This window comes from Balaenoptera acutorostrata, chromosome 1 (assembly GCF_949987535.1).
Source record: "Balaenoptera acutorostrata chromosome 1, mBalAcu1.1, whole genome shotgun sequence".
NCBI classification, from domain to species: Eukaryota; Metazoa; Chordata; class Mammalia; order Artiodactyla; family Balaenopteridae; genus Balaenoptera; species Balaenoptera acutorostrata.
Window position 1 is genome coordinate 108,705,271 of NC_080064.1, and position 8,450 is coordinate 108,713,720.

At 44.8% G+C, this 8,450-nt stretch overlaps 1 non-coding gene across 1 annotated transcript; it reads right to left on the bottom strand.

Annotated features, from left to right (window-relative positions):
* Positions 1 to 1,849: 1,849 nt before the first annotated feature.
* Positions 1,850 to 1,922, bottom strand: TRNAV-CAC (transfer RNA valine (anticodon CAC)). Its single transcript has one exon. It is a non-coding gene; the product is annotated as a tRNA-Val (tRNA).
* Positions 1,923 to 8,450: the final 6,528 nt, after the last annotated feature.

The following is an 8,450-nucleotide window of genomic DNA, read 5'->3' on the forward strand; positions in this document are numbered from 1 at the left end:
CGTGCAGGGCACAGAGATCCAGGCAACAGCCAAGGGGCAGCTGCACTTCCCAGAAGGGCCTTTCGCGAGGTAGGCGGTTCCAGCGCTCAGGCTGACCCAAGACCCCACTGCCCGCCAAGGCAACCGGGAAGGAGACCGGAGGGCAGCCGGCCCGGGGGGATTCCTACTAGCACAGAACGTGCCTGGCCTGCGCTTCGGGGGGAGCGGAATAAAACTCCTCTTGAAGCTTCTCTACAGCCTGAAGAGAACGGATTTCAGGTTCCTGAAAGGGCCAGGGGGCCTCCTCGCGAGGACAGAGGCTCCCCCTGGTCTTGGAGGACAAGTCCCGCAGAAGCTGCCTTTGAGAGACACGCCAAACGAAAGGAGCAATCTTGAGTGGAGAGGTCTGCAAGGAACTCTCAAGTGGTGTCGCCATTCTTACGTACGGAGAGAGAGTGAGAAACCCAACGTGGGAAAATGTTTACTGTGCACTTACGTACAGAATATACGATGTTATTCCTCTTGCAACTTTCTTGTATGTTTCCAAGGGCTTTGGTTGTGGTTCTTAATGAATGTTTGGAACTCGAGTCTCCGATTCTCTTGGGATGAAAACGCGGTAAATAAGACTTCGGGTTTGTAACATGCAGGGGGAAAAGAGCCGAGGCGAGAGCCGGCCAGCCCAGGCTGTTCATTACATCTCACGTCCTCCAGCCTGCGCGATGTCAAGGACCCTGAGGCCGGGACTCGCCGGCATTTGGGGACTCAGTGCAGAAGCTCGTCTGCATCTGAACCTTGAAGCAAAACACAGCTCTGGTCGGGGCAGGAAGAGGAAGACGCCTGCCAGTGGAGACGCTGAAGGGGAAAAAGAAGAAAAACATTTTTGCAGAGGCTTCCCTGGCCGGGAATCGAACCCGGGCCGCAGCGGTGAAAGCGCCGAATCCTAGCCACTAGACCACCAGGGAACCATTGAGGAGCCCCGACGTAGCGTCTCCACGTGAAAATTGTAGAAGTCAAGACTAAACTTCAGAGACCCGGAGAGCAGGAACGGAGATTTCCCAGAAGCCCAGGGCTGAATGCAGCTGTGCAAGGCTCCCAGCCCTTGCCCGGCTGCTCATCACCCTTCACCTCTCCAGTCTTGGGCGACGCCTTGGGCCCTGAGACAGGACACAAGGTCCGTCCTGGTCTAGCTTCAGCGCTGTGTGCTGCCGAGCCAAGGTCCTGCTCTCTTCCTGAACCTCGCTTTTCCCTTGAGTCAGCTGCCGACTGGGATGTCAGCAGGTGATGGGCGGATCCGTCCACTTCCTGATCTCTGCCCTGGCTCTGGGGGCTCTCCTGGAGACGGCACCGCTACGGGCTCCTTCCCCTCCGCGACCGGCTCAATTCGTGGAGCCTGACATTGTTCATTTCCGTGTCTTTGGCTCGGGTCCCCGGTGCACAGTCGGGTTCGGTCTCTTTTGTGGCGTCACGCAGATCAAACTGTTGCGTAGGTGTGCCGAGGTGGGGGAAAGCCAAGTGTGCCTCACTGGGATGAACTCCTCGGTTTTCAGAGACATAACTCGTGTGAACATGTGGAAGAGGTTTAGGCGCCTGCTTAGTAGGTGAGGGGATTTCCGGATGTAAAACTGACCCGAAGTCAGCCTTGTCCTTTGCCCACTTGGATTAGCTGGCTGTGGCCTGCGCTCCGCGGTGCCTCAGAGCAGAGAAAGGAGGGCGGGTTCCTGGTGCTGAGCAGGCTCTCAGGCAGTAAGGGAACTCCTGGCCTGTACCTTGGGGATGGAAACTGAGGCTGCGCCCGCCGCCTCAGCCCCTGCCTTTCGCCCGTTTTGGTTTTTGGAATGGGAAGGTAAAAACTTCAGAAAGGAAGGACGTTTGTTTCCGCCCGGTTTCGAACCGGGGACCTTTCGCGTGTGAGGCGAACGTGATAACCGCTACACTACGGAAACACGGCGGGTGCTGCCGCCTAGTGGCACATCCCTGAAATCCGTAGGTCCTGCCACCACTCTCCTAGTCGCCAACTTTTTAAACTGCAGAATGAACCTTGAAGCCCCGAGATCTCTCAGGCAAGCAGACTGCGGCTTCCGAGAGGCCCTGCTTTCAGGGTTCCTCGCCTGGCCCGAAGGGAGGACCCCCGAGCCTCCCACAGTCGGCCTTCGGGCTCCCGCACCGACCGCAGAGTCCTCGGATCCACGGCTATGCCCCCGAGTGCAGGGGTCGCCCCCGCTGCTGACTCCTCAGCTCCCAGAAGCCGCGGGAGCCGGGGGTTCGGGCAAGTGCCCTTTGGGCCTAAGGGGAAAAGGTAGAGAATTCGGTTCATTCCAGTGAGCTTCTCTCTCTCTGGAGCGGATCCTGTGGGTCCTAGCTGCATGTCCCCAAAGCCTTCAAACAGAATTCCTTTCATCCAGACTGGATTGAGTCGTCTTCAGGGTGAATGCTAGCTTGCTACAAACACTCCGTCATACCTGAAGGAGGAAATCTACAACTCCCAGGTAAATTCTATTTTCTTCCTTTGATTTCTTCAAACAACAACAGCCAAAAAGACAGGTCACTGGTACATACTTGCACTTTTCTTATAATACGTAAGGTATGTCTGACTATCTATGAAAAGCTCTTGCTATAGAAACATGTGCAAGAGATTGTCTACCATGAGCTAAACGATCGTCATGCCTGCCCAAGGTCCAAGAATCTGATGAAGCTGGATCCAGTCCCCCACTGCCTTTAGATCACCAGTTCGATCACCATCCAAAGCAACCAATTTCCCAGATGCAGGTCACTAATATGAGGGAGAAGAGGTCAGCTAAACATGTAAACAATCGCAGTTTGTTCTGGGGAATGTTGAAAGTCAGCAGTGGTACAGTTAGAAGGGGAAATAAAAGACTTCATAATAACGATAATACCAGCTTTCTCGAGCTTTACTCAGTGACCAGCACTGTTCCTCAGTGCTTTACTGTGGAATCACTTACTAAGTCCACATAACAACCCTGGAAGATAGCGTAGGACTTTACCACCCCTTGTTGCAGATGAGAACACTGAGGCGCTGAAAAGCTGAGCTAACCTTTCCAGGGTCTCACCCCCCCCCCACCCCACCCCGTGACAGTGAGAGCCAGCACTCAGACCCAAGCAGTTTGCCTCCAGAGCCCCTCCCCTTGGCCACCATGCTCACGGGTAACTGAGAAAACTTCACTGAGATTTGCATCCCTTCCTTGTTCAACCTCCAATATATCAAAAGGAAGAGAAGATTGAAAGGTAGGCCTACAAACCTCCCCAAACTCATTAATGAAATGAAGAGGAAGAGGAGAAAGAGTAAACAGGACCACTGGAGAAGCAACGACGTTAGACGCAGAGAGAATGACGATGCGTTTGTTAAACACATACTAACTGGAAACTGTCTCTTTAAAGACTAAGAAGGACCTATCTTCCAACCATTGAAGGCCTAAACTTTCCCGTTCCATGGCAGTCTCCACCCAAGAATAGATTTCAAAGCTACCAACATAGTGTATACACATGTGAATATGAAAATCATACTTCAACATTAGTAGTAAAGAGATTATTTTTGAATTTAAAAAAATATTTTTAATACAGCAGGCTCTTAATTGTTATTATATATATATTCGTGTATATATGTCAATCCCAATCTCCCAACGCATCCCACCACCACCAACCCCTCTGCCGCTTTTCCCCCCCGTTGGGGTCCATATGTTTGTTCTCTACATCTGTGTCTCTCTTTCTGCCCTGCAAACCGGGTCATCTGAACCATTTTCCTAGGTTCCACATATATGCGTTAATATACGATATTTGTTTTTCTCTTTCTGACTTACTTCAAGTAGTAAAGAGATTTTGAATGAGTTAGCTCACCTGGTTACTAATAAAAATGGGAAACAGTTATTAGGATGTTGTCATTAAACAAAGGCAGGATTTATAAAAAAGCCAGAAAAGAGAAGAGAGGAAACACAGACACACACACACACACACACACACACACTGACACACACACACAAAGCCTGAGAAAGGGGAGTTTTCCCTTTCCTGGAGGGACAGATAGCTGAAAGCCATCAAACAGCTAATCAGGAGGGTTTAATCTAGTGAAGTTCCGAGCTAATCAGGTAAACGCTTTTGGCTATATGTGGATGCTCAAAAATTCTTGAGAGTTTAGTGGTGAAATGCATGTGGCGGCTATTCTTTGTGTACTACCTGCCAGTGTCCCCCTTTGGCACCTGTGAGTTAGTTAAGCCTAATTGGACTACTTTCCTCATCAGAATTGCTCAATTTCATATACCACCCCCGTCCTTGACTCATATTTATTCTTAAAAGAGCAAATTTGGTCATGAACACTTGGTTCTCTCTTTGACACAGTATTAACAATGGAATGTCAGCTTAAGGTAATGGTTGTGAGCAGCATATGCATAAGTAGTCAGATATCCGATAGTGAAGGGAAGCCAAAAATCTGAGGACAGCACAAATATCACAGTAACTACTTTGAACTTGCTTTCCCTCCTAGCCCAGGACAAAGCAGAAGAAAAAGTAGCAGCATCACTTTAACAATAAACAAGTGGCATTAAACTTTAAAACAATGAGGCATAATATGCATAAAGTACAAAGAGTGTACACTTCCCAAACCATCACCAGTGTACACCAACCTGAATAACTTTTGAAGCAACCTAAATAACTAAGGTATGCAAAATTACCAGACCACAGAAGGCTTCCTCATGACTCTTCCCATGCAAGAGCTCAGAGTAATCACACACATACCCCTCCCAACCTCTCTGCCTGTTACTTTCACATAAATTGAATCACAGGGCATGCACTGGGTTTGGGGGCATGGAGGGGCATGGGTCTGACTTCTTTCACTCAACATTATGTCTATGAAATTTAACCCTATTTTTCACGTAGTTCTTTGTCTCTGTGTGTATGCCTTGTAAGAATATAACTCCACGTAGTTTTGAACTGTTGGACAGTTCAGTTGTTTCCAGTTGAGGATATTCTGAAATGGTACGAACATTTTTTTATGACTTTTGGGGGACATACACATTTTTCGAGAGCACCCCATTCCAACAGAATAATGCCAGTGTTGACTTTCAAGATAATACTTTTGGGGGCTTCCATGGTTGCGCATTGGTTAAGAATGCGCCTGCCAAGGCAGAGGACACAGGGTCGAGCCCTGTTCCGGGAAGATCCCACATGCTGTGGAGCAACTAAGCCCGTGCACCCCAACTACTGAGCCTATGCTCTAGAGCCCGTGAGCCACAACTACTGAGCCCTCATGCCACAACTACTGACCCCTGCCGGCCTAGAGCCCGTGCTCCACAAAAAGAGAAGCCACCACAATGAAGAGTAGCCCCCAATCACTGCACCTAGAGAAAGCCCTCGCCCAGCAACGAAGACCCAACGCAGCCAAAAACAAATACACAAAATAAATTTTAAAAATTTATAAAAATAAAAATATATAAAAGTCGGTTTTGTTTCTTTTTTTCCAGCAGAAAGTGTTTATTCAGGAATAGCGGAAGAATTGCAACTGAGGACAAGCAAGCAATAGCAAAAGCCATAGGCTAGTCCCACAAACAAAGGAGAGGAAGGAACCTGACTTTACAGAGAAAGAGGAGGAAGCTGAGGGAGGTTGTTTTGAACCCAAGTCCATTGGAGAAAAGTGAAAGTTCAGGGTGATGACGGTTTCTCATTGCCAAGTTGCTGATTTCTTGCAGGAGATGCAACGTGCATGTCTTTCTGTTGGGGCCTGTAATTGAAGATTCCTTTCTGTTGATGCTTCTTCTTTTTCGGTATGTAATTGACGATACTTCTTGTCTTTGAACTTGAGTGGTACCCCATGAGAGCTCCCACTTCTGGTCTCCCGACTTCATGTTAGTGACGTTTCCCTTTATTCGTTTTCAAACCTGTCACAAGGAATTTTGAATTTTCTATTTTAATCTATTTTAATGTTTTAGGAGACTTATTACATCAAAATATTATCATTACAACCTGTGGCGCTAGCAATTTTCAAGTGTTCAGTAGCTACATGTGGCTTGCACCTATCATATTGGAGAGCACAGGTCAAAGGTATAGCACAGCTAAAAGTACGATCTCTGGGCCACAGCATGTAACTGTGTATGTATGACCCTCAGTGGATGCTGCCAATTTTTTTTCCAACCTGTGGAACTTTTTTATACCTTTTCCAGAAATGGGTAAGAATCTCCAGTGCTCTCCATCCTGTCAACATTGGGTTTTGTTTGTCCTTTTTTGTTAAAAATGTAAGCTTTATTGAGGTGTAATTTTCATAATAAAATCTGCCAACATTAGATTCTTCTACTTTCTTTTCAATGATATCATTTCTTTGCCAAGCTGGATTTTGGTGCTTGCTGTGATAAAAAGCAAGTGCCATGCAAAAAATGAATGTGTAACAGGAAGCCAGGAGGCGCTCTGAGAAGGTTTCAGAAGCCGTGCAGTGCGCAGCATTAAGGTTATGATTCTGACGTGTCAGAGCAGTGAAAACACAAGCCACTCTACTGAACTTTTGTCAAGGGAACACATAAGAATAGCCACAGCACCAGCCACAAACCTACAAACTATAGAAATATATGTGAACCCAGAAAACAACAGCATTCTCCAACGAAAGCACTGTTGTCAACCGACCTATCATGAAATCAGGGCAAACGGGAAGGACAAAGACAGAGAGAATTTGCAGGCAACCAAAGATAATTCGTTAATTAAACCAATTTAATGTTAGTCAAAGGATTGAAGTTAACTCTAGATCTTGAACTTGTAATTTAAGCTGACGCATGTTGGAACATGGGAATGTTGGAATCATATATTGGTATATATGGAATCATATATTAGATGACGCCTAAACATATTTACCAAAAATTGTAAGTGGAATAATTGAGTCGTCTGGTTTCTAGAAGTACAAGTATTCATTTCTCTTTGAAGATATTAGTATATTTAGTGTACTTGACAAGTATATTTAATATACTTCAACACATAAATTTAAATTTTTAGAAGTTGAAATACTTCGTGGATATGTTTGCTTATTTGACTAGTACAACCAGTATAGGAAATTTAGGAAGTCCAACTTAACTCAGATTTTCAAGGCAAAATTAAGCCAAGACTTATATACTAGAATGCTATACCATCATTATTTTCTATATTACAAGGTAATCTGAAATATATATATATATATTCAGTCATTTCTAGAGCAAAATTATTAAGCCAATCCAATTTTACTGAGTCGCCTCAAAAAAAAAAAAAAAAACACAACATGACAGAAACATTTTAAATGCCATTATATATCCAAAGTATAAATTATTTAAATTTCTTAAAAGTATTAAGATTCATCTTTGTTATCAATATCCTTTCTTGTTTATCGTTGTTGTTCCAAGTAATCAAGACCGTTAATTTAATCTATAGCTAAATCTGTTATTGTTACTTGTCACCAATTCAACAACAAAATTTTTCCTTATATAGATACCACATTGAAAGCATAAGTAGTAAAGCAATTGTCCCAGAAATTCTTAATCTCCTTATTGTAGATTTATACAAGTTATTATTACTTTCCTGAAGTTAACTGGGGAAGTGACTCCTTTAAATTGTTAGAGACCTAATTTGTCCATTCTCTCCAGAGGAAGAGAAAATACATTGATTTCTTTCTGAAAAAATAGATTTAAAAGGGAAAAGAAGCCATCAAACGAGTGGACATTATTTAAAGTGAAAGCAGAGGCAATGATATGTATTAACAACACTTGCCAGTGAGGGAAACAAAGTGAAATAATTAAGCAACATTTAGGTCTTCGGAGGACCCTCATTGCTGAAAGTGATACGCTTTTGAGTCTCCAGGGTATATACCTGTGCATGAAGTTATTGCTCCTCATCCATTTTTATTAAGGACCGAACGGGCTTACAGTTCTGGAAGGTTTAAATGTTGATTTGTACGGTTGTCACAAGTGCTCATGTTGCTGACTTTGTTGCTTGTTTGTAATGATATAAATGTCTTTCCTCTGCTTTCTGTAGTCTGATTTAAGCAATCCCTAAGGGACATTGGTTTGAATTTTTTTAGTTATTTAGAAACTTGAGTATACCAGTGAAAGAAAGCTGCCTATTCCCTGCTAAAAATTCAATATTCTTCCTGTATAATCCCCCTTATTAATGTTGAGTTCCTTATGAGGGAACCATTGCATATTAAGATCGTCCTGATTGTAGCTACTACACTTTTGCAGTTATTGACAAGGGTTGACTGGGCCCACGTGGTTTTTAGCAAATAGTGGAAAGACAAGAGGTGGACAGCTTCTCACTGCTGCGGTGTCTCATACAAGGAAACACCAGAATCCTCAGGACAAGCATCAGACCAAAAAGACTCATGGTCCGGATTAGCTGTCATCTTCTACCTAACAGGGAATGGATCCCTGTCAACCGCCACCCAACAGGGATTATCCCCAGAAGTTCACTTCCTAAAATGAAAACCAGAATCCCGCACTGAGACGAGAAATTAG